Source organism: Melanerpes formicivorus, unplaced genomic scaffold, assembly GCF_026170545.1.
Source record: "Melanerpes formicivorus ecotype bairdi unplaced genomic scaffold, bMelFor1.0.p_v2 SCAF_1, whole genome shotgun sequence".
In the NCBI taxonomy this organism is placed as follows: domain Eukaryota; kingdom Metazoa; phylum Chordata; class Aves; order Piciformes; family Picidae; genus Melanerpes; species Melanerpes formicivorus.
Window position 1 is genome coordinate 45,644,283 of NW_027142353.1, and position 27,495 is coordinate 45,671,777.

General features: G+C 39.2%; 1 protein-coding gene across 3 annotated transcripts in view; it reads right to left on the minus strand.

Moving 5' to 3' along the window:
* Positions 1-27,495, minus strand: part of NLGN4X (neuroligin 4 X-linked) — a 273,134-nt gene that overhangs the window by 75,360 nt on the left and 170,279 nt on the right. The window lies entirely within an intron of this gene.

The window sequence follows — 27,495 nt, forward strand, 5'->3', positions numbered from 1 at the left end:
TGTCTGCTGCATCACACAGCTTGGTGTTTTCAGCAAACTTGCTGAGGGTGCACTCAATGCCACTGTCCATGGCACCAACAAAGATGTTAAACAAGACTGGTCCCAGTACTGATCTCTGAGAGACTCGTCACTGGCCTCCACTGAGACATGGACCCATTGACAGCCACTCTGGGTGAGGCTGTCAAGCCAGTTCCATATCCACTGAGGTGTCCATCAATTAAATTTGTATTTTACCATCTTGGAGATCAGGATGTTGTGTGGAACCATGTCAAAGGCTTTGCTCAGGTCCAGATAAATGATGTTGGCTGCTCTCCCCTTGTCTATTGATGTTGTGACCTTGTCATAGAAGGCCATCAGGTTTGTCAGGCATAATTTGCCCTTGGTGAAGCCATGCTCATTGTATCCAATCACCTCTTCATTATTCTTCTGCCTCAGCAGTGCCTCCAGGTGGATCTGCTCCATGATCTTATTTGGCACAGAGCTGAAACTGATGGGCTTGTAGTTCCCTGGATCATCCTTCTTTCTGTTTTTGAAAATGAGGGTTATTTTTCCCCTTTTCCAGTCACTGGGGACTTCTCCAGAGTGCCATGACTTTTGGAATATAATAGAGAGCAGTTTAGTGACCTCATCTGCCAATTCCCTCAGTACCTGTGTGTGTATCCTGTCAGGTCCCATGGACTTGTACACTCTCAACTTCTTAAGGTGGTCACAAACCTGATCTTCACTCACAATGGGCAAATCCTTCTTCCAGCCCCTGCCATTACCTTTTGTGATTTCAGGAGAGTGGCTGAAGCCCTCGCCAGTTAAGACGGAGGTAAAGAAGTCATTAAGAACCTCAGTCTTCTCCACCATGCCTTGTCACCCAATTCACCTGTTTCCTTTCTGAGGGGGCCCACACCTTCCTTTTGCCATTAATGTTCCTGTAGAAACTTTTGGTACTTCCCTTGATCTCCCTGGCTAGATGTAATTCTAACTGAGTTTTAGCTTTTCTAACCAGGTCTCTTGCTTCTCAGACAGCTTCCTTATATGCCTCCCATTCTAGCTGTCCTTTTCTCCACTCGTCGTATGGTTTCTTTTTGTTGAACAGTGTGTCTAGGACCTCCTTGCTTATCCAGTCAGGTCTCCTAATATTCTTTCTTTCCTTCCTCTTTCTTGGTATGCTTTGCTCCTGGGCACAGAGAAGGTGATCCTTGAACACTGACCAGCTGTTCTGGGCCCCACTTCCCTCTAGGGCTTTATCCCACAACACTTTGCCAGCAGATCTCTGAAGCAATCAACATCTGCATGCCTAAAGTCCAGGGTTGTACACTTGGAATACATCCTCCTAGATAACCTGAGGATCTCTAAATTCTAAGACATTGTTGTCACTGCAGCTCAGGCTGTCCATGAGCCTCATATTGGTCACTAGTCTTTCCTGTTAGTGAGAACAAGATCCAGCATAGCAGCTTGCTGGTTCCTCTACCATTTGGAGGAGAAAGTTGTCATTTATGCATCCCAGGAACATCCTGGATTGCTGGTACCTAGATGTGTTGTCCCTCCAGCAGATATCAGGGTGATTGAAATTCCCCATGAGGACCAGAGCCTGTGAACATGAAGCCACTTCTATCTGCTTAAGTAGGGCCTCATCTGCTTGGTTCTGCTGGTCAGGTGGCCTGTAATAGACCCCTATTGCAACATCACCTTCCTCTGTCTTCCTTTAATCTTAACCCATATGCTCTGAACCAGCTCATGATCCTTCCCCAGGTGGAGCTCCATTGATTCCAGCTGGTCACTGATGTAGAGGGCAATACCTCCTCACCTCGTACCCTGTCTGTCCTTCCTGAAGAGCTTGTACCCATTTATCCCTACATTCCAGTCATGAGAATTATCCCAGCAAGTTTCAGTAATAGCCACTATGTCATGGCTTTCCAGCAGCACAGTGGCCCTTAATTCAACCAGTTTATTGCCCAAGCTGTGCGCATTCACATAGAGGCATTTCAGCTTTGCTGGACATGTCACCCACTTAGGTCAATCCTCCTTGATTCCCTTGGGATGTATTGGTGCATTGTCCGTGGCTTGCCTCAGGGCAACAAGTTAAGAGCCCTTATTAGTACTCCATCCCTCGGCCCCTACTGTGCTGTCCCACTGTGTGCCACAGGCAGGCATGAGATTATTAACCCCTTCCTACTTTAAATCTAGTCCAAAGCCATATCGATGAGCCCTGCCAACTCCTGGTCCAGATTCCTTATGCCCCTCTGGGACAAATGAAACCCATTTGTTATTCACATCTCTGGAGCCCTGCACACAGAGCTGTGATTGTAAAACCCAAACCCCTGTCAGTGGCACCAGTTATGGGGCCATGAATCGACCTTGTCGGCTCTTCCTATACATTCCCTCATCCATTACTGATGTCAGGGGGATGGAGAGCAACACAGCCTGAGCTCCTGATTCTTTTACCAGTTGCCCCTAGGCCCTAACACAGTAGATGCTCATAGCTCTGAAGAGGATTCAAATGACCAGCGTTCCCTTTGTGTCTCTACAGCATGTGTCGTCATTGATAATTATTTAGTGTAGTCTTTTCTGTTCTACTTTAAGGCTGGGACTAGATTTCAGGACATAACATTAACTAAGTAATGACCAATAAACATTAGACAAGTTAATAAGGCAATTCAACATATAAATTAAGTATATATTGATTGTATAAATCAATATTAAATTCCCTGTGAAAAGGGAATTTCTTCAAGATACTCAAATGCAATTCAATTTGATCACAAAGATATTAATGAAAAAAAAAATTCAATTTCTTATTCATGCCTAAGAAACCACCACTTTGACTAGCTAGAGCCTAGTATAAATACACATTTTTATTTTTATTTGATTGTTCCACGACTATAAAAATGTTCTGCCTTCTAAAACTACAAATGAAGTCCCTACTTCATCACTGAATACCTTACATGGAAAAATTTTCAACTTTGTGTTGGCATTTAAGTGGGGAAAAAACAAAATTCAGAAGAGAATGTAGTTGATGGCAAAAAAAAAAGAAAAAAAACCCCAGTAATTCAGAATGTGCTTAGAATGAATTTTAGAATGATTCTTTTGTAGAGTACACAAGGACCAATATCAGAAATGCTGTGTCCAGTAGGAGCAGGGAGGCGATTGTCCCTTTGTACTCAGCGCCAGTGAAACCACACCTCAAGTATTGCATCCAGTTTTGGGAATCTCAATACAGGAGAGATGTGGAGGTGCTGGAGCAAGTGCAGAGGAGGGCAACAAAGGTGGTGAAGGGTCTGGAAAATAAGTCTTATGTGGAATAACTGAAGGAGCTGTGGCTGTTTAGTTTGGAGAAGAGAAGGCTGAGGGGAGACCTCATCACTCTCTACAACTACCTGAAAGGGTATTGTGGAGAGGCTGGTGCTGGTCTCTTCTCACAGGTTATGAGTGATAGAACAAGTGGGAATGCCATCAAGCTACGACTGGGTAGGTTTAGACTGGACATTAGGAAAAAGTTTTCCATGGAAAGAGTGGTAATACATTAGAACAGGCTGCCCAGGGGGGTGGTTGAGTCACCAACCCCAAATGTGTTTAAAGGTCATCGGGATGTGGTGCTTGGAGATATGGTTTAGGGGTAAACTTTGTAGAATAGGGTTATTGGTTGGACTTGGTGATCCTGAGGGTCTTTTCCAACATGAATGTTTCTGTGATTCTGTGATTCAGTACAAGGAACCATTTTTCAGCAAAAAAAGCACTTCTTGGCATGATTCCCACTGCACCAGACACTGCTCTTCAGAAACAGGTAATTTTTTTTCCTTCTGTTTCTGGCAATGTTTATCTCTCCATAAGAAAAAAAAGGTATAGTATTTCAACCTTTCACAACAGTAATCATGGCATTTGTAGCAAGTTACATACCTCTGTGCGTGTATGGAAGATAGACAGAGAAATAAACAACTGAAATCAGAGCCCAGGAAATTGCTTAGATGAGAATTTGAATCACTTAAGAAAACAAAACATTATTGCTGAGAAGTACACACACATACAACACCTCTTCTATTTTTCCACACTCATTCAAAATCCAGAACTTGCGTTCATGAAACCTGGATTTCCACTATCACAAATTAAATTTGAATATCCTTATAAAAAAAAAAAATCATATGGCTTTAAAAACAGCTCATTTAAAGAAAAATATAATTACAATTTTAACACAATATAATGGGAATGTGAAAACAAGCAAAGCTCTCAAACATAATTGTGCACTAGTACAGACATGACTCTAGAAAAGTTAAGAAAGATGAAAATATATGTCTGTATAATGTGTTGTTGTTTATGTCTTCCTTTAAGAAAGCTGGTCGAATGCAAGTAGTATTTATGTCGTTTTAATTAGTTCTTTGTTCTTGGATCAAGCTAGGTTTTCCAGATCCAACTGTTTTCTAAATACACAAACATGTCAATCACACTACCAGGGCTTTTACTAGGCAAGTTCATATCCAGCTTGATGATTGCCACAGAGCACAGTGCTGTTAAAGATGGTAAGTCTTCATTTCAGTGCACACACATAGCATTTGTTCAGTTATTCTTGTCACTTAGCCTGTGTCATATGAAAGTGCTGAAGCTTTAGATAATTATTCAGTTAGAAAAAAATGCAGGAGACAATCTGCATAGTAACTAAAAAGGGATGATATTAAAACAATACATTAAAAATAAAAAATACTTAATTACTCTAACAATTGGAGGTCCTTTTGTGTTAAGCCTCGCCATCAAATCAAGATGGAACTCAACAGCATAATTACCTTGTTCTCATTTGGTTGTATCTGCCTTTTCTTTTTTTTCCCACCTGGCTTCTGAGTATTTTCTCTGCCTCTGGCATTCAGTTTTGCCCTTTCCCTTTTGATTGTCCTGGCAGTCCATGTGCAAAATACACAGCATGCTCAAGAAAATTATTATGGCACAATGTGCAATCAGATGTTGAAACCATGTCAAAGGTAGCCTTCAGCTCCATCGTCCTTAGGCAGTATTCAAGAAGTGTCTGATGCTTGTATACATGAAAAAGAGTCTACTCTGACTAAGAGGATTTGAGTGTGATTCATAGGTTATCAAGAAGAACAAAGATAAGCAGTATAAATAGGAGGCATACATGAAAGAAACCAACTTAAGGGAAAATGGAGTTTCATGTCTCTATCATTTTGATTGCATTTGAGTAATCATGTTTTCAGAGATGTTATATACAACCTACTTTGCACCATGAGGAGATGTGGTGCATTATAAAGGCTATGATAAAGCTAAAGGAGAATCTTTAAGAAAAGAGAAAGAAAAAGCAGGTAATAAGAGTCTGATGAACACATTTCACCCCAGCTCTGTATCAAAGCAGTACTGTGTCGAGGGTTGAGGGGAAGGCCAGGCCTTCTCCCCACCCTGTAAAGTGAAGGGAAAGAAAAATGAAAGAAAGGAAAAAAACCACAGCCGGATTAGCAAAGGGAATGTGCTATATTTACAAGCGGGGCTGCAGGATGTATATATATATATATATTTACACAATTTACAATATTTACAATATATACAGAAATATACAACAAAGCAACACAGGAATGAGATTCCCCTCCTCTGCCAGGAGGAAGGGTTTCCCCCTGTACCCCCTTCTCTCCCCTTTTTCCCCAAAGGGTTAGAAAGAGAGAAAAAAGAGCAATTGTTAATTAAAAGCAGTTAGTACAGGCCTTGCGGTTATCAGTTCCAAGGTCAGTCTGGCCGAAAGCCCAGAAGCTGTGAGCTGCAGAAGGAGGGGGAGAAAATGCAAGACTGAGTGAGACCAGTCTCACTGGGAATCAAAACCTAAGGCAGTGCTTCTGCTTCTCCACCAATGAAATTAGTTTAGACGTGTCTTGTTTATAAAACATTCGGCCATGGTGTCCCTTTGTTGAAGGCATCGCCTCAAACAGTCACATGCTGTTTCACAAAGATGGGTTCCCCAGTTTCTGATACTGTCATTATCTTCAGAGATCATATGAAGTTGTATTTGTTGTATTGAAAATGTTTAAGAATGGAAGTCTGATCTATTACTTCCATGCACGTTTTAAAATTTAGGCTCTGATACAACAGCTGAAATTCCTGTCTTCATGCTTACACCAGCTTTAATGCTTATGTGACCACAAGTAAAATGGATTAGCTTGCTCAAATCTACAATTATAATTTGCAGAAACTGTTTTCAATCAGCTTTCTGAAATAGGATAGGATAGGATAGGATAGGATAGGATAGGATAGGATAGGATAGGATAGGATAGGATAGGATAGGATAGGATAGGATAGGATAGGATAGAAGAGGAAAAGGTTGGAAAAGACCTTTGAGATCATCAAGTCCAACCTATCATCCAACACTATCTAATTAACTAAACCATGGCACCAAGTGCCTCATCCAGTGTCTTCCTGAACACCTCCAGTGATGGTGACTCCACCATCTCCGTGGGCAGCCCATTCCAATGGCCAATCACTCTTCCTATGAAGAACTTCTTAGAATCATAGAATCAATAAGGTTGGAAAAGACCTCAAGGGTCATCAAGTCCAACGTGCCACCCAAGACCTCATGACTACTAAACCATGGCACCAAGTGCCAGGTCCAATCCCCTCTTGAACACTTTCAGGGATGATGACTCCACCACCTCCCTGGGCAGCACATTCCAATGACTAATGACTCTCTCGGTGAAGAACTTTCTCCTCACCTCCAGCCTAAACTTCCCCTGGCACAGCTTGAAACTGTGTCCTCTTGTTCTGGTGCTGATTGCCTGGGAGAAAAGACAAACCCCAACCTGGCTACAACCTCCCTACAGGTAGTTGTAGACAGCAATAAGGTCTCCCCTGAGCCTCCTCTTCTCCAGACTAAACAATCCCAGCTCCCTCAGCCTCTCCTCATAGGGCTTGTGCTCAAGGCCTCTCACCAGCCTCGTTGCCCTTCTCTGGACACATTCAAGAGTCTCAATGTCATTCTTAAACTGAAGGGCCCAGAATTGGACACAGGACTTAAGGTGCGGCCTAACCAGTGCTGAGTACAGGGGCACAATGACTTCCTGGCTCCTGCTGGCCACACTATTCTTGATGCAGGTCAGGATGCCATTGGCCTTCTTGGCCACCTGGCCACACTCTGGCTCATGTTCAGCCAGCTGTCAATCAGTACCCCCAGATCCCTTTCTGTTTGGCTCCTCTCCAGCCACTCTGACCCCACCCTGTCGCGCTGCATGGGGTTATTGTGACCAAAGTGCAGCACCCGGCACTTGGACTTGTTGAATGTCATCATGTTGGACTCTGCCCATCTGTCCAGACTGTCGAGGTCCCTCTGCAGAGCTCTCCTACCCTCTAACAGATCAACACCTGCTCCAAACTTGGTGTCATCTGCAAATTTACTGATGATGGCCTCAATCCTCTAATCTTCCTAACATCCAGCCTAAACCTCCCCCGGCACAAATGCTCTCTCTCAGACCACTGCTGCCTGTTTGCTAGAGTGAGTTGAAGAGCAAACTTTATTTTTTATTATATAGTTTAAGACAAGTTCTGCCAGATCCCCATTTTGTGTTCTAAACTATCAGTACAACAGAAATAAGAGGAGGAAAAATACAGTGTTCAAAGACTCTTACAGGGGTTTCAAAGTCAACAAGCTCTTCATACAGTCTGAAACACACACACACCCCCCACAACAAACCAATGACTTTTAATTAAAGAAGCATATTAGAAAAAGTAAAATACAGAACAATAGAGCAATTATGGTTCGTTGAAAGAATCACGAACCGTGAATCACAGCTTTACACAAAATTTCACTTGTTTGCTTCAGAGTGGGGGAACCAAATTTTTTCCCCCCTAAGCTAAACACTAAATGGTGTTAAAAAATTTCTTTGAGTGCTCATATTTTCGGTTGATTCCACATAGGGAACACTTGTTGGCAGTCAGTAATTTATTTGACTTACAGTATAACAAATTGTTATCTTCCACACTAGTACCAGATGCTTCAATATTTAATCAGGGAAATCTCCTACTTTACAGGACATGGAAAAGAGTCAGTGTCCTAGGGAAATGTTCATGTAAGAACCTCATGTTTTAACCTCTAGGCAGAATTAGGGAACTGTGTAAAGCTAAAAAAAAAAATAATTCCCAAAACAGTGCAAAAGGAGTACAGTAAGAAATTAGCATTGCAGTCATCATATTCTTCACTACCTTTATGCTATTTTGGCTAAGACCATTATATTTTTAAATGGACAGTATTTTACTAAACATGGTATCTGCAAAGCCATATATTCTGCTTCATAATAGTATCCTATTCAGAAAGATAAAAGTGTAAAAAATGTTACAGCTTAGGCCCAAAAGAGGTATGTCAAATGCTGGTTGTTTTTTTATTAACTACTCCATATTTTTCCAGAAGCAATGTGCTTTTTATATATTAAAGGATATTTATTAGAGAAATTATATAATAGTCATACCTGACATTTCTCCAAAACTGTGAATTTTCTTAATTAAAACAAGTTTCATAATGAATTAAATATTCCTATATGGCAGAAAATATCAAAAAGGGATCCTTTAAATAAAAGCAAAATAAACATATTGAAATAATATTTTTTCTTTTTCAGTGGAATTCACTCTGTCCACACCTGATGTGTTGATCATGTCAAAGGTTTCTGTAACAGCTGTATCTAAATAGTCATTGCCTATGACAGAAAGTTCTAGCCTAGGATTCAAAGAATGGAACTTGTGTTCTTGAATTTGCCAGTGATCTTCTGAATGACTTTGTAAAGTTACTGCTTTTTCCTCTGTTCTCACTGCTTCTGATTACTTTCACCTTCAGCATATTTCTCTGTGAGGAAGCTCAGTAAATGAGCAGATTTATCCAAGATGATGTACTCACATTCCTGATCTCATAAGTGATGTAAAAACTTCACAGTTTGATTTAAATAAATTTCGTTAAACACCCCTTTTGCCTGGAAGATTAAATTTTGTTTAGGGCTATTTAATGATATTCCACCTCACAGTAACTATAACACAAGGGAAGTAAATATATATTAACTTTTAGAGTGTCAGAATTCTGAGTTATCCTCTGAACTGTAATTCACAAGGCATTTTTTATTTTTATTTTTTTTTTTTTTTTTTTAAAGCTGAAGTCTGGGAGCCCTTCCAGTACATCTCCCATGTATTTTGTAAATATTTCAGACTATTGTGTTGCAAGCTTGCACATGAAGGGAACTGTGCTGTTGCCTGTCCTTTAGAAGAATTGATGCATTCAGGATTCAGGTTACATGGACAGAACATTTGCCTTAAACCATTATATTTTTTAACATTTTAAAAGATTTTGTAAAATGTCCCAGTTGTTGAAAGCACAAGCAATTGCTTACAGGAAACTTAACAGATGTTTGACATCTGCAGGGCAACCTTGCCACTTATAGGATATCGCTGTCAATTACTTTTGATAGCTTATTCTCTTTCTGGGAATTATTATGGAGAAATAAAACAGGAAACACAGAAAACAATTATTTGGAATACAGTCTTAACAGTACACTGAGTTGGATGTAGTTCTTTGAATATTACTACAGTTCAAGCTGATTCTGCAGTAGTCCTAATAAACAAACAAAAGAAAAAGGAAGTCAGAAAATTCTAGCTTGCTTACTAGCATGATGAGTAGCATCTAACTCCTCTTATTGTACAGGAACTTCTTCTGAACCTGCCTGCTTCCACTAGATTGTTAACCAGTGCCATGTATTAGTGATCAGTGAGACTAATCAAAGACCTGGATCAGAAACCCTTTATGTAGCCTTACTTTACCTGTATACAGGGAACATGTTTCATTTTACCAATAAAGAGAAGACACTCAGTTGTTTCCTAAGTAAAATATATTATATTGTACACATATTAACTATTTTAATATCTGACCAACATTGGTATTTCTCATTTTTCTGATCCTGTCTTCTATTTACTTCTTCTTCTAAACAGTAAATTGCATAGATGAATTTCTAAAGCAGTATCTCTCCAGATATTTCCCTCAGCCAGCAATTTAATTCCCATAGGCAGTGTATATCAAAGTCACACATACTGGGTACTGACTTCAGGAGAAAAACAATCAACGAACAAAATATGGAAAGAGTAAAACATTGCCACATTAGAACTTCTGTGGTTGCTTATCCTTTTATTGTTCTAAATGTAAATTTTCCTCATTGACATGACATAGAAAATGTTTCCAGTTATGGGAATTTTAATATATTCTTCTTTTAGGTACCAACTATTTCACAGATCCCAAGATATGGACAATTTGTCCTTGATGAGTCACCTATGTAGGTAACTGATTACCAGATGGAGATACTTCTTTGAGTGATTTGCTTCCTGTTAATATCTTTGCAAATGACAGAATCATTTCATTAAAATGAAAGGAATACCTTCTCTGCAGTGAGAAAAGCTATTGCCTTTTAAGTAAAGCAATTTGAAGGTGAAAACTGGATACCATAAACTGAAAGGTAAAAGTTCTATTGATTTAAACAGCAGGGGGAGTTCAGCATGAATGCGAGAAAAATTTTTACACAGGTGATTGAATACATTGAATGTGGTTATGAAGATTAAATAATTCAAGCTTTGTGTTGTTTTTTTTCTAGCAGGCACACACAATAGATTTTCTCTTCTCCATAAATGTTCTCTTTCAGAAGGCTTTATTTGAAGTAAATCCTTAGAATATATTCACATAAATGCTGTCCCTGCACATATCTTCTATGCAGATCATAATAAGAGCAAATTATTGGGTTTTAATATAAATATACCCTGTGAAGACAGATTTTTATTAAATAACTTCATAAAGAAACCTAAGATGGAAAAGAAATCAGCAACACTCACAGAAAAGTGGAAAACTAGCCAGGTTTGATTCTCTTTCATCAGACATAGGCACGTCTAGCTGGCCCCAGTCAGCACTATAAAGATTTCTGTAAAATTAGATTGCATCTTAACTGAACTTTTACTAAAATCACAGGAAAAAATCAGAAATATAAAGCAGGAGCAGAGTGACTGAAGATCAGCCCTGCAAAAAGAAATCTGGGAGTGCTGGTCAACAGAAGGCTTAACAGGAGTTAGCACTGTGCCTCGGCAACTAAGAGGGCAAACCACACCTGGGGTGCATCAAACATAATGTAACCAGCTGCTCAAAAGAGGTGATTGTCACACAATATATGGTATTAGTGTGGTCTCAGCTTGAATACTGTGTGCAGTTCTGAAGATCCTTGAATGCATCCAGAGGAGGGCAACAAAGATGTTGACGGACTGGAAGTGGTGTCCTTAAAGAAAAGGCTAAGGACTTCAGGCTTTTTTAGTTTGGAGCAAAGGAAGCTGAGGGGTGACCTGAGTGCTCCCTACAGCTTCCTGTGAAGTTGAAATAGAGAGGGAGATGCTGATCTCTGTGACAGGACACCTGGGGAGGGTTCAAAGCTGTGCCAGAGGAGGTTTAGACTGGACATTCAGAAGGATTATTTTACCAAGAGGGGAAATCAAACATTGGAACAGCCTTCCTGGAGAGGTGATCATTGCTTAAAGCCACTCAATATTTAAAATGCGTTTGGACAATGCCTTTAACAAGATGCTTTTAGTTTTGGTCAGCCCTGAATTGATCAGGCTGTTGGACTCAATGATTGCTGTAGGTCCCTTCTAAGTGAAATAATCTGGTCTAGTATGATTTGGTCCAGTTAGTTCTATCAAATAAACGAATCCACAGGTCTTTCACAAAGGCCTCATTTTTCTTTACTGATAAAATAGCCACTTCTGACAAGTAACAGAAACGCCCATGCATGAAGATAAGCAACTGAAATATCTTTTCATTAAAAATGGCTTTTTAGCATTTGCAATGAAATGTGAGAGCATTTCTGATAGAAAAGAAAAAAAAAAAACACAACCAAAAACCAAACAAAAAAACCACCCAAACCGGAACCAAAATAAACAACAACAACAACAAAAAAGTAAGCCAGAGACTATACATCTATATGTGAGGAGATGCAGTCGTGAGCTCTGAGCAGGCAGATTGCAAACTGCAAGCTGTATTATACTTTCATTATGGGGTGTGAGAGCAAAGCTCTTGCTATGTTGGTGCTCATGTGACTGATGATACTCTGACAGCTCTTAGTCTCATGCATAACAGAATGGAAGCTCTTTTTTTCTTAATGCTTTAATAGTTTCTGTGCCATTAACAGTTAGGAGCTGTAGTCACAGGCAAGGACAACCAATGCAAGGACAGCCATTGCATTGGCTAAACCAACCACCAGAAAAATGGTTCCTTCCTCAGAGATCCTGATTATGGTTGTAAGGAGAAAAACAATTATTCTCTGATCACCCTACTACTATGAACTAACAAGTCTGCTTCATTTACCAACCTGTAATCCAGGTTAGGAGAAAAGAGAAATATTTCACTTGTTTGAGAAGTCATCAAATGAAGCAATGTAATTTCTCCCAAGAGCAAGGGGAAAGCAGGGATGAAATTAGGACCTTATGAGTCATCGTTTGTTCTCTCTTCTATTTTGGGAGCACAACAGCTGTAAGGTACCCTTTATTCAAGGCTATTCAGAATTGAATTCCCTGTATTTTTATCAAGGACTAAAACAAGTCCTTTATGGAAAACAACTGGAAATCTCAGATAGAATGTGTGTTTAATTCCTCTTATGTACAAGAGTAAAATAATAATTACAGGTAAGTTTGGAGTGGTTTTGATTGACTGGTTGAGTTTGGTTGGCCTTTTTGTTGTTGTTGTTGTTGTTGTTGCTTTCTACCCCTCTTTTCAAGAAACAGGGATTATGATGATATTTCTTTGGTAAAAGGAAAATGGTAAAGAAGAAACTTCACAGTCAAATCTCCTAAGTAAGTCACCTGTACCAAAAGCATAAATCTTTAATGTTATATTATAAGGGAGACATGAGGGCATTAGGTAGCCACTTGATATCCAAATGTGACAATATTTTCACAGATCATATACAGTCAGATATTATTTTTTATATATTTGGAACACAAATGAAATGTGAAAAAGCGTACTTATTTTCAAAAATATAGTCACATACCTAAGTAAACATTAAATATTTGTTTAATATTTCTAGTAGAAATGAAAATACAAACTCATGCAGCATAGTTCCAGATTGGGTTTGATTTTCTTTACATGTCTAGGACCTTATTTTATGCAAATTGACATTGCATCAGTGAGGAAACATATGCACCTTCTTGTTTGATTCTCTTAAGTTCTGCTAAAGTATACACATTTATTTTACTCTTTCGCTTCTCAAAAGGAGTGCTTAGTTTTAGGCTTAATTCATAATACAATCCACAGATGGTATAAGAAATGGGGGGAAAAATAGCAGTGGAAATTTTTGAAACCACTTTTTTGCCTGAAAAGATTTGCCTTCCAATCTTTTCAACAGTTATTTTGTTATGTCTCACATTGTTATATATTCTCTCAACAGATGTATGCTCTAAATGAACCAGTGCTGTTGCAGGAGACCTAGCACCAAGAAATGACAAAAGAACACATTCTTTTAATTCCCTACATGGAAGTAATTATTTTCAGCTAGAAAGCAGAATTGAAAAGATGAAAACCGATGGTCTGTCTCAGCTGTAAACTTTACTTGCAGATGTCTATTAAAGAATGCACTTCATATTCATCACTAGAAAAGCATTAATTTTTCAACTTTAGATCTCTTATGCAGGCCTTTTGTAGCTATTGAAGCAAAAAAATCATTGTCTGTTCTGAAATGGAAGATCCAAAATCACACAGGGAGCCTATTTTTAGATATATATTCATATAATGGCTATTACAAATGAACTGAGACTTGACAGAATACTGGTAAAGCAGCTAAGGTATTTTGATCCATCAGTGCCAGACTGTCTGACTGCAAGGAACGACATGGAGGTCTAAAATAATTCAGGAAAAAAATGCATTTCTTTTGTGCTATCCTTCCAAGAGAACATCTCGTTGGCTGGTAGAACTTTAACTCTACAAACTGTTTCACAGTGTTGCCCTGCCTCTTCATGAGCAGCATACTGACATTACCTCATACACATTTTTGACATTCTGCTTTTACTAGCAGGCTCATTTCCTAGGGATGGTTAGATTGTGTAGCTTTCATGGGCTTTCATACAAGCTGCTAAGTGCAACTTGTCACTCTCAAATGCAAGCTCAGCTTTACATGACTTATAGTATGCATTCCATTCTGTCCTGTGTTGTGGCTTCCAACCTCTTTTTAGAGTTCTCCAAATTGCAGTCTTTAATCAGGATAACTCCTGCCAAAAAGAATATTAGTTGTATACACAAGGGAAAACAAGAAAAAACAATAGTGTTGTCACAAAATTTTAATTCCAATGACAACCCGCTCTTCACAACTGCCTATTGCTTAGTAGACTTGACAGGGTGCTTGGTTGCATGGTTTAGTCAGTTGGGTGGTATTGGAGGATAGGTTGGACGCGATGATCTATTCTATTCTATTCTATTCTATTCTATTCTATTCTATTCTATTCTATTCTATTCTATTCTATTCTATTCTATTCTATTCTTTCTATTCTATTCTATTACAGGCTTAGGTAAGTGTGAAAAAAGTCAACAGGATAATTTATTAAGTCATACATTTCTTTGGACTTGATGATCTTAAAGGTCTTTTCCAACCTAAATGATTCTATGATCCTAAGGTTTTTGACAGAAACTGCAGAGCAGGCCAGTAACATCCTTGGAAATGTGAGCAACCAGTAACTTTCATTTTCTCCCCTTAGAATTCATACTGAAATTCTGTCATTGTGAGAAGAACAAATGTAATTCCAGATTTAAAAATATTTACCTATAACAAAGATTCAATAGAAGGTTTTATAGAAAGAGGTTTGGTGGTTGGGTTTTACTACAGACTACTAGTTGTTGAAGGAAATTGGAATTTCATTTGAACTTTAAAATCGCTTCCTTTTTTCACCAACCATCATTTTATAGTTTGCAATCTCAGATTATTTCAATAGTTTGTAGCACTTCTTTTATCACTTCTTTTTTCCTTATGAAGATTATGGGAGTGAGGCAATACTTTAAGGTTTACAGCAGATTATCACTGTTGTTAATTTCTGAATTTTGTAATAGTAATACTACATACATGAGTATGAGTTTGGCTGTACACCAAACTTTTAATTCATTCAGCCTGCTTTTTAAGCATATGTGAGGACAGAGTGAGTTTGACTCCAACTTTGATCCCTTCTTGTAAACTTTTAAGCATCATCTATAAGCATGGTATTTGAAAAATAAATTACATTCTTCAGTGTTATTATAGAGGAAAAACAGGTATTAATTAATACATACTATGAAAGAAAACTGTCACAATTCTATTTCTACATTTCAGTTAATAATATTGTCACACTTACCTGGATCTTGCCAGAATGTTCAAGTGAGAACTGCCATGCTTCCCCATGTATTGCAATAATAAATTGTAAACTTAGTAAATTAGAACTACCTCATAGAATGTTAACATTTAGTGCCAATAAGTCACTGATTAGTATAAATATTTTAAAGTATCAATAATGACAATAGGAATTCAAAATATCAAACAAAAACAATAGGGAATACAACTTCAACATTATGTAAGGTTTAGGAAAAAAATGTCCTTCATACTTTATAAAAACCCATCTTTTGTATGGATTGATTAACTATGGAATCTTCACAAAATTTATGCAGATTACACAAAAAATCATCTTAGAGCTAAGATATATAATGAAAATAGAATTTTGACCATCAGTCACTGTGACAATAATTCATTGATATATATACATTTTATCATTTTCAGAAATCTTATCAAATTAAGTCTTCAATTGCATAAAAATATAACTCACAAAAATGTGTCTTAATGTGAGTTTCAAATTAATTATAAGAGATTTGAGTTATATTTACCATACAACTATATTTAGTATTTTCACTGTAGTTTATTTTCACAGGCAAGCCCACCGAATGCTTTTAAAAAATACCTTTTTAATTCGTAAGACTCTAAATTACTTTATCTCAATTTCAAAACTGTGCATAACATACACTTATATCAGTACATGCAACACTTTGTGCATTTGATTCTCCCTTATAAGTAGTTTGTGAATGAGACAAGACTTTTTAAAGCCTCAAATCTGATTTATTTTCCTTCACATATTTATTATGAAGAGAGGGGTCCTTAGTGTTGCCTGTTTGAAGTTCAGATACTCTACCTACATTTGAACATCTGTACAAAAAGTTGTCTCAAAAAGAGACAGAGCATCTATTCATTACTCATAATTTCTGAAGATGCTTTATCAAATCAGGACACTCTTCTTACATTGCCCAAATCCTGTCATAAGTATGTAATTGCAAAAACCAAACTTCTAGTTCTTTCACATGCAGTAGGGACAAACTGGAGAAGACTGAGAGGGTATCCTATTAATGTTTATAAATATCTGAAGGGCACGGGTCTCTCTTCAGTGGTGCTTTGTGATAGGACAAGGGGCAAAAGATACATATGGGAACACAAGGAGTTCCAGTTCAGCTTGAGGAAAAACTTATTTTCTGTGAGGATGATGGAGCACTGGAACAAGCTGCACAGAGAGGTGGTGGACTCTCCTTTCCTGGAGACTTTCAAAACTCACCTGGATGCACTGTGGTGTGGCCTGCCCTAGGTGATCCTGCTTTGGCAGAGGTGTTGGTCTAGATGATCTCCAGGGGTTCCTTCCAACCACTACCATTCTATGATTCTATGATTTTATGAAACTTGTCAAAATAATGTATCATAAATCTTAGTTACCACAAAATGTTCTTAAAGAAAATAAGTATGCTCAGAGGGATGAACACGTATCAGCTTACTTGGTGAACTATCAAAACTCAATGAATTATAAAAAAAATTGTATCTTTTTACTTCCCTTACATGGTCTTGTAACATTTTGTCCTGTTTGAGTATACAGGTATAACAGTTTAGTGCAAGGGCTAACTGGCCTGCTCCCCCAACACAAAAGTGAGGGAAAGAGTAACACACATAACTCAGGGCAGAGATAAAGAGATAAGAGTTTAATATAACATATCATGATCACAATGCATAATTACCTTAGCTAATAATCCCATTAATCTGATCATACAATGCATGATTACCTTAGCTCAACCTATTTGCAGAAGAAGCACAGTGAAATACAGGGAGGGGAAAAAACAAAACAAAACAAAACAAAAAATCCCCAACCAACCAAAGCAGCAGAAAACCCAGAAAGAGCAACTGGAAGAGGAAGCCTCCCATGTTGCCATCTGAACTTCAAGCCCCATAATACCTTGCTCCAGTTAGCACTTTCATTTTTGAAGCTGGCATGACTGCAGCATGGTATGAATAACAGCAGCAGATTCAACTCAATCCATGACAATTGGCTACTGTAAATATAATTATCAGAGAGCATGCTTTCACAGAATCATAGAATGGTCTGGGTTGGAATGGACCTCCAAAGGTCATCTAGTCCAATGCACTCTGCAGTAGACAGGCATCCTCAACTAGATCAGGTTGTCATTTTAGTCATCTGGATCAATCCACCAAGGCTTGAAGAAGCAGATTATACAACATTTAGGTACAAAGCAAAACTATTTGTTGAAAGATTCTTGCTAAATCCCACTTCTGACAATCATATTTTGAGGATGCTTATAGTTGCCCCTGACTAGACAATTATATTGAATTGTAGAATTGTTTTGTTTGGAAAAGACCTTTATGATTATAGAATCCAACCATCATTTAAGTCTGCAAATTCTGGTGCTAAATAATGTTTCTTACTACCACACCTATGTGTCTTTTAATAATATCTAGGGATGAAGATTTAAAAACCTCTCTGGATAGAGTTTTCCAGTGGCACTGACACAAATACAATTTCTGTAACTTAACAATACATTTCAAACAAGGAAAAAAAAAAAAAAAAAAGAAAAAGACAAGATTAAAAACAACCAACCAACAACAAACCAACCAACCAACCCCAAACCACAACCAAACAATTTGGTATCTACAAAAACATGTTGTAGCAATGGAATCAACACTTATGTGTCATTGCTGGGAATTTTGGAATTCCACTGAAGTAGAAAATCTGCTACAATTGACATTAACTGACACAATTATTGGCCATGTAAAAAGACAGACCAGGGACCAAATCATCCAGGAAATCTTCTGCATGAACCTTAGAGGTGTAAGTGAGATTATGCAGTGAATTTTGTATTGGCTTCAACAATACAAGCAGTCCTAAAAGGTAAATTGAGCTTAAATAAACCTCCTTTCTTGTGTAATCATGAGACTGTGAGTTACTTAGTACACTACAGTACCTGGGTCATTCCCATGTGTGTTAATTTACCTCTGGCCTTTTCTATCAGATTATTTTAAGTCTCCTGTACTAGTGGAATTACATGCACTGGAGGAGAGTGGAACAGTCTGGAGGCAGTGAGGGAACACATATGTACATTTTTTAATTTAAAATGCAGAGTTACTCTGTACAACAATTATACTAGCGAAGATAAAATTCGACTTATTGAAGAATACCGTACACTGCCAATATGAAATAATTTGACTCATGAGGTCATATACTACTTAATTACATAGACTAGACTAGAATAGACTAGAATAGACTAGACTAGACTAGACTAGACTAGAATAGAATAGAATAGAATAGAATAGAATAGAACAGAACAGAACAGAACAGAACAGAACAGAACAGAATAGGAGTAGAGTTCCACTGGAAGGGACTTAAAATGGTCAGTCAAAAGCTAAACATTTTCAAACACACATTGTTTCACTGCATTGGTGTTTTAACTTGCAAACCAGGTACTCAGTGAAGCAAAGAAAGTTAAAGCTCTCAATAACTTGCAGAAGTACTGAGCCTTCTTGTAAACCGAACTGCCTAATATGATCACTTATAGAGCCACAATTGCATGTAGATATAATTTCTACTAAAATGAAGTCCATCCTTTCCTGCTTGTTACCAGGAAGGGAAATAGATAAATGATAGGCTATTCTTATCTGCATGATTTGGAATTCTACAAGGAAGAAAATGTTACATTGTAAGTAATGTCAGAAATGCTAAGTCAATTTTACAATTTTGAACTGAGTGCATCCCATTTACTGCTGTTCAGTTTGAGTCAGCTGGCTTGGCCATATCTCTTCCAAAGATTTTGCCCATCCCTCAGCCTACTGTTGGGGGTGTCTGGAACGCTGGAAAGGCAGAACCTTGGTGCTGCATGAACACTGCTCAGCAGTAAACAAAATACTGGTGTGTTTCCAATGCCCTTCCAGCTACCGCTGCAGAACACAGCTATGTAAAGAACTAACTCCTTCTCATCCAAATGAAATACAACTTGAGTTTAGAATTCTCAGTATCCCAATTACAGTCAATGGGCAATCAGTCAACAGGCAACTGGACTTCCACCTGCAGATGGTGGAGAATCTTTATCTTTATAGTGTCTGTTAAAACCTGGTTTCAAAATTAAGTTGGTGCAGTACGTGTGTTAAAACCAGAACATTTCAAATCATAGGACTTTTACTAAATTATAATATGGTCATGGATCCTATTAAATATAATTAAAATTACATCAGAAAGCAGTATCACAGTATCACAGTATAACTAAGGTTGGAAGAGACTTTGAGGATCATTGAGTCCAACCTATCGCCACAGACCTCATGACTAGACCATGGCACCAAGTGCCACATCCAATCCCCTCTTGAAGACCTCCAGGGACGGTGACTCCACCACCTCCCTGGGCAGCCCATCCCAATGACGAACAACTCGCTCGGTGAAGAACTTTCTCCTCACCTCGATCCTAAACTTCCTCTGGCACAGCCTGAGACTGTGTCCCCTTGTTCTGGTGCTGGTTGCCTGGGAGAAGAGACCAACCCCTTCCTGGCTACAACCACCTTTCAGGTAGTTGTAGAGGGCAATGAGGTCACCCCTGAGCCTCCTCTTCTCCAGGCTAAGCAAACCCAGCTCCCTCAGACTCTCCTCATAGGGCTTGTGCTCAAGGCCTCTCAGAAACCTTTTTGTCCTTTTCTGGACACATTCAAGTGTCTCGATGTCCTTCTCAAACTGAGGGGCCCAGAACTGAACACAGGACTCAAGGTGTAGCCTAACCAATGCAGACTACAGGGGCACAATGACTTCCCTGCTCCTGCTGGCCACACTATTCCTAATGTAGGCCAGGATGCTATTGGCCTTCTTGGCCACCTGGGCACACTGCTGGCTCATGTTTAGGCAGCTGCCAATGAGTACCCCCAGGTCCCTCTCTGTTTGGGAGCTGTCCAGCCACTCTGACCCCAGCCTGTAGCTCTGCATGGGATTGCCGTGGCCAAAGTGCAGCACCCGGCACTTGGACTTGTTGAATGCCATTCCATTGGATTCTGCCCATCTGTCCAGTTGGTCAAAGTCCATCTGCAGAGCCCTTCTACCCTCTAACTGACCAACATCTGCTCCTAACTTGGTGTCATCTGCAAACTTGCTGATGACTGACTCAACCCTCTCATCCAGATCATCAACGAAGATGTTAAAGAGGACAGGGCCCAGCACTGATCCCTGAGGGACACCACTGGTGACTGGCTGCCAGCTGGCCACCATTCACCACCACTCTCTGGGCTCAGCCCTCCAGCCAGTTCCTAACCCAGCACAGAGTGTTGCTGTCCAAGCCACAAGCTGACAGCTTAGACAGCAATTTACTGTGGGGGCCTTGCTGACGTCCAGGTAGACCACATCCACAGGCCTCCCCACATCCACCAGACAGGTCACCTGATCATAGAAGGAGATCAGGTTGGAGAGGCAGGACCTGCCCTTCCTAAATCCATGTTGGCTGGACCCGAGCCCTTGGCCATCCTTCAGGTGTGCAGTTATTGCCACCAGGATAATTTGCTCCATCATTTTCCCTGGCACTGAGGTCAGGCTGACTGGCCTGTAGTTTCCAGGTTACTCCATCCAACCCTTCTTGTGAATGGGGATCACATTGGCCAGTTTCCAGTCAACTGGCACCTCTCCAGTGAGCCAGGACTGGAGGAAAATGATGGAGAGCGGCTTGGACAGCTCATCTGCCAGCTCTCTCAGCACCCCAGGATGGATCCCATCCAGTCCCATGGACTTGTGAGTGTCCATGTGGCTCAGCAGGTCCCGAACTAATTCCTCACGGATTACCGGGGCATTACACTGCTCCCCAACCCCATCGCCCAGCTCAGGAGGCCACTCGTCCTGAGGAGGGCACTCCTCCTGCCTTGCTGTTAAAAATTGAGGCAAAAAAGGTGTTCAGGACCTCAAGAAACACATATAGTTTATATTCTATCATCTTGACAAATATCTAATGGCTGTATTTCTTGAGGTCAAATTCAGTGAACAATAGTCATGTAAAGTAAGCAGTCCCTAACAATCTTCATTTTCCCTCATTTATGAAGATGCATTTGCAAAATCCAGCTTTTCTTAAACATATATAACAACCATTATTAATTTATCCCCAGGATCTAAAACTGGGATTTGCTCCTGCAGTTTAAGCTTCAAGGAGCTGATGCTAGGAGCATCATCACCAGCAGCAGTAGCAGTTGCATCCTGCTGAGAACAGTTTGAAGGCTGTCAGATCCTCAGTGGATGTCTGAGGGGTTTCAGGGCATCCGGTGTAATGTGGCTGGTGAGGGGGGAGGTACCAGGCAACAGGAGAGAGGTCTCCCTAGAGGGGTGGGTGGGAGTGGGACACCATCTTCAGCCTATGGCTCAAACCATAGGAAGATGAATATTACCATGCCAGCCACAAGAAGCTCTGCATACAGACTGTATAAACAGGGACAGTGTCAATTTGGAGCAAGCCAATAAAGGAAGGTTTGTGGCTGATGTTTACTGTAGGCCACAGTATAAAGGGGAAGATGTTGATGAAGTGTTCTTTTTTCAACTAATGGAAGCATCATACTCATACTCTGATCCTGCTAGGGAGTTTCAGTCACTGAAATCTGCTGGAAAAGTAGCACAGCAAGCTATTAAGAAAACTCTTAGAGTAGATCAAGGATAATTTCTTAATCCAGGTGAAAGATGACCCAACCAGAGAAGCATTACTAGATCCATTGCTTGTTGACACAGGTGAGGTCATTAGAAAAGAAAAAAAAGGACTGGTGGCAGCCTGACCTACAGCGATCATGCCCTGGTGGAAATCACAAGTTAGAGGGATAGGGGCCAGGTGAAGAGTAGGGTCAGAACTCTAAATTTTAGGAGAGCAAGCTTTCAGTTGTTAAGGAATTAGTAAATGACAGCCCCTAGGAAACTCCCATCAGAGATAAAGGTGAAGAACAGAGCTGGCAGCTCTTTACAGTTCATTTTTTTTAAGAGTGCAAGAGCTCTTAATTCCTATGTGTAAGAGACTGAGTGAGGCAGGAGACTGACATGTCTTAGTAAGGATCTTCTGGTCAGACTAAAGTGTGAGAAGGAAATGTACAGATGGTGGAATTAGGGGCATGTATTTGGAAAAGAACACAAGGATACTGCCTGGCTGTGTAGAGATGGGATCAGAAAAGCTAAGGTACACTTAGCACTGAATTTCACAAGGAATATGAAGAAGTCTTAAGCTGTGCAGGGGGAAGTTTAGGCTTGATCTTAGAAAGAAGTTCATCACAGAAAGAGTGATAGCCCATTGGAATGGTGTGACCGTTTGAGGCTGTGCCTTTAAGAAAGGGACAGTGCTGGAACACTCTGGCTGAATGTTTTGAAAACAAGATGTTCTAAACAAATTTAATTGGTAGATTGGTAGAATGCAACTTTAAGTTTTAGTGCAGTTGGAATTTTTCTCAGTTTCTCTCTGTCCTGCTATTCCAGCCTGTCTGCTTCTGAGCAGCTGGAGTTTGACCTTGGATAAAGATAATCACTAATCCTGCATGTGCTTTTAAGGCCTAACAAAATTTCATCCTTATTAATTACCTTTTCTCTCTCTCTAGCCCTTTTTGGGGAAAAAGGGAGGTAGGGGGAGAGAGAGGGGTACAGAGGGGGAACCCTCCTCTGTCTGGAGGAGGGAGTTTTGTTCCTGTATTTTTCTTTGCTGTATATTTCTGTATATATATTGTAAATACTGTATATTGTGTATATAGATAACCTGCATTTCATTTTTTTGCTTGTAAATATAGCATTCCTTTTGCTTTTCTGACTGAGTTAGCTGTGGTTTGTTGGTTTTTTTTGTGGGGGAGGGAGAGCTAGGCCTTCTCTCAACCCACTATGAATGGGCTGCCCAGAGTGGGGTGGGGTCAACATCTCTGGAGGTGTTTAAGAAAGGGCTGGATGATTTAGTGCCTTGGTCTAGATTATTAGTTAGTGTTGGGTGATTGGTTGGACTTGATGATCTTGGAGGTCTCTTCCAACTTGATTGACTCTGTGATTCTGTGAATAAGAATGGCTTCTACATGTACCTTGCTCATAAAATTAAGATATACTCCCCCCAATAACACCAGCATGAAAAAGTTTGAGGTGCTCAACAAGTATTTTCCCCTCAGTTTTCACTAGTAGTCTTTCTTCCTACACCTGTCAAATCCCTGAACCTCAAGACAAGGACTGTGGGAACAAAGACCCTTCCACTGTAGGAGAAGAGCAAGTCTGAGACCACTTGAGGAACCTGACTATACACTGTTCCATGTGACCCAGTAAGACCCAGGATCTTGAGTCAAATAGTAGACTTAGTCATTAAACCACTTGCCATCTGTTTGAAAGGTCACAGAGTCAGAGGGAGTATTCCAAGAGACTGAAGAGATATCACACCCATTTTTAAAAGGATAATGAAAATTCTTGGAACTACTGACCACTCAGCTTTACGTTGATGCCCAGTAAGATCATAGAACAGATCCTCATGGAAGTTATATTGAGACATATGGAAGACAGAGGTCATTAGAGACAGTAACATTGCTTCACCAGCAGCAGATTAGCCTGGCTAATATGGTGGTCTATTCTGAAGTGACTGCATCAGTAGACAAGGAAAGAACAACTGGTATTAGCCACCTCAACATTTTAAATGCTTTTGATACAGTCCCATATAAAATTCTTGCCACAAAATTGGAGAGACACGAGTTTGATAGTTGGATTGTTAGATAAATAAGGAACTGGATGAATACCCATGTTCTCAAGAGTTACATTTAATGGTTCAATGTCCAAGTAGCAGCCTGAAATCAGTTGTGTTCCTTAAAGGTCCACACTGGATCCCATGCTATTTGGTATCTTCATTAATGACATAGTGGGATTGAATGCATCCTCAGCAACTCTGTGGACAACACAAATATGAGTCATGTGATAGAGAGAAAGAATGCCAGCCTTAAGGAGTTCAATAATCACACCAGCAGGTCCCTGTACCTGCTTTGGGACAATTCCCAATATCAATATAGTTTGAGGGATGGATGGATTATGAGCAGACCTGCAGAGAAGAGCTTGGGGATAGTGCTAGATGAAAGAATTAGACATGAGCTGTCAATGTGCACTTGCAACCTAGAAAACAAATCACATCCTGGGCTGTACCAAAAGAAGCGTGGTCAACAGGTCAATGGAAGTGGTCCTCCCACTCTACTCCAGTCCTGTAGGACCTCATCTGGAGTCCTGTATCCAGTTCTGGGATCCTCAGTACAAGAAAGACATGGATGTGTGTGACTGCTTGAGGCGGTGCCTTTAACAAAGGACACTATGGCTGAATGTTTATAAACAAAGGGCAGGTCTAAACTAATTTCATTGGTGGAGAGGCAGAAGCACTGCCTTAAGTTTTGATTCCCAGTGGGACTAATCTCAGTTTTTCTTCCCCTCCTTCGGTGGCTTGCAGCTCACAGCTTTCTGGGTTTTCGGCCAGACTGACCGATAAGATAAGGCCTCTTCTAACACATAACCACCTAACCATTTTTAATTAACATTTTCTCTCTTTCTCTCTTTCTAACCCTCTCTGGGGAAAAGGGGAGAGAAGGGGGATACAGGGGTGGGGAGCCCTCCTCATGAGAGGAGGGAAATCTCATTTCTGTGTCACTCTGTTGTATATTTCTGTATATATTGTAAATACTGTAAATTCTGTATATATTTCCCTGCGTTCCCTAAACTGCTTTGTAAATATATAGCACACACTCCTTTGCTAATCCGGCTGTGTGGGTTTTTTTTTTTTCCCTTTCAATTTTCTTCCCTTCACTTTACAGGGCGGGGAGAAGGCCCAGCCTTTCCCCCAACCCTTGGCAATGTGTTGGACTGGGTCCAGTGGATGGTCATGAAAATGAACAGAAGGCTGGAACACCTTTATTAGGAAGAAAGGCTAGGGTAGGCTGGTTGTTAATCCTGGAGAAGAGAAGGCTCTGAAGAGACTTCATTTGGGCTTGGAGAGAGACTTTTTATCAAGGCCTGTAGTGACAGGATAAGGAGCAGTGGTTTTAAAATGAAAAAAGATTAGATTTAGATTGGATAAAAGGAAGAAATTGTTCGTGTTCTGAGGGTGCCCAGAGTCAACAATTGTTCATTGTTCTCAGGTTGCCCAGAGAAGTTTTGCATGCCCCATCACTGAAAGCATTCAAGGTGAGATTGGATGGAGCTTTGAGCAACCTGGTGATGTCCCTTCTCATGCCATGGGTGTTGGATTGGATGACCTTTAAACTGAAACTGTTATATGATTTGTCTGGCTAATATTATCCAGTGATTATCTATGCAGTCCTAACAGATTTTCTGTCTACTGCTGTTAATGACACAAATATAGACCAAAGGGAAAACAATTGAATATGCCTTAAGAACACAATTAACGTTTATAGCTAACATCCAGTATTCAGGTCTATTAAAGTGATAATTTTCCAGAGGAAGGAAATATATACACACACACACACACACACAGAGTCTAGATTAACTCATCATTGTAATGAATTCAACTAGTATTCCTCCATCACAAGGTCTAATAATAATGATAGAATAACACAACTGTAGCATTACAATCAAGTTTTTGTCTGTTCTCTTATATATAAACTTACAAATCAAATGTAAATGGAACATACCAGATCTACAAAAATGTTTTTCAAAAGGAAGGCAATCCAGACTTGAAAAAATATACCCCAAATACTGTTAATCTTCAAATAGTATGCCAGAATAATTGTACTACTTTTTTAACTTTTAGGAATAATCATGTTTATTTTCCGTATGGTTGTTTACCTGAAGAAATGTGTGTATTCTCTTTCATTTTTTTTTTACTTCTGAAGCAAATGAAAAATACATGGAATTCACCTAATATCTTCCAATGTCTAGGCAGAACCTAATGAATTCTCATGGATCACATTTACATTTCACTCAGGAATTAAAACCAGAAATACTCACACAAAAAAACCCAAAAATTCCTCTGATATTTTAAAGTGTGATACATATATTCTGAATATCTACTTTTCTAATGCAAACATGTACTTTCTATAAGAAAACGTGAACTTCATAATGTCTAAAAAGTTACCTTTGGCACTGTTAAGAGGCAGTGTTTAATGTCAAATATAAAACTGCATTTTTCTTAATCCATTTAAAATCCTCATAAGAAACTTTTCAGTTTCTTACATTAACGCTCTTGTATTGTGCCATTTTTCCTAAATGCCACAATATAAAAAATATATAATTTTGTCTTTTTCTCCCTTGTTTGTTATCAATATAAAAACATAAAATAGGAGTTCATTAGTGCAAATACTGCATTTTTTCCTTTAGATTCATATGAAGCGGATGGACAGCAAAACATTTTAAAGTACTTATAAACATCTGTATCCTTCAACAATATTAATTAAAAAAAAAAAAAAAAGTGACCCTGAAATAACCTTTTTTACAGATAAATAACTATAACCAATTCTTGGGTATACACTTTGGCAACAACAACTGTGGTTTGATTGTTTTTAAGAGTCTTGAGTTCATCACTTATAGTTGTAATTTCTTTTTTTTTTTTTTATTTTATTTGGTGGGGGAGGTTGGGGAGAATGTTTCTGAGTACCAAGATTGCATGTATAAAAACACCAAAATACCTTTTCCTTTTAGTCCCTGGCTTCATGTTTAAGTCTGACTCTACAGTAGAAGAAAAGCTCTTTTGTATTTAAAAAAGTCAAAATCAGGGCCAAATAAAAAATCGGCATATTCCAGTGAGATAGAAGATTGTTGTATGCATTAACCATGTTAATAAATAACTCAGCAAAAGAAATTTCCTGTGTTCCAAAACAGTACATGCCAAGAATACAGATCAGCCTTGCTATCAAGAAAAACAAAATTAAAATCTTTGTAAAAACCATTCTAATTTAATAAGCACACCGAGTGACTACACCTTACCTTGTGTATCCAAAATCATGGAAAAACAGGCTTTTGAGTAGTCTATATGCTATTCTTATATATATGGACTATAACTACACAGATTTTCTTATATTGACTATGTGTTTTTTTTATCATTAAGATAAAAAACTTTCTAAAGTCTGCTCTTCTGAGCAACCTTTTAGTTTAATTTTTTTATAGAAAAGTAGAAGTTCAATTAAGAAACCTTCATTTGGTACACGCAAACATCCAGGAGCTGGAATCACTGAGAAGGCCGATTTTTGGTTTATT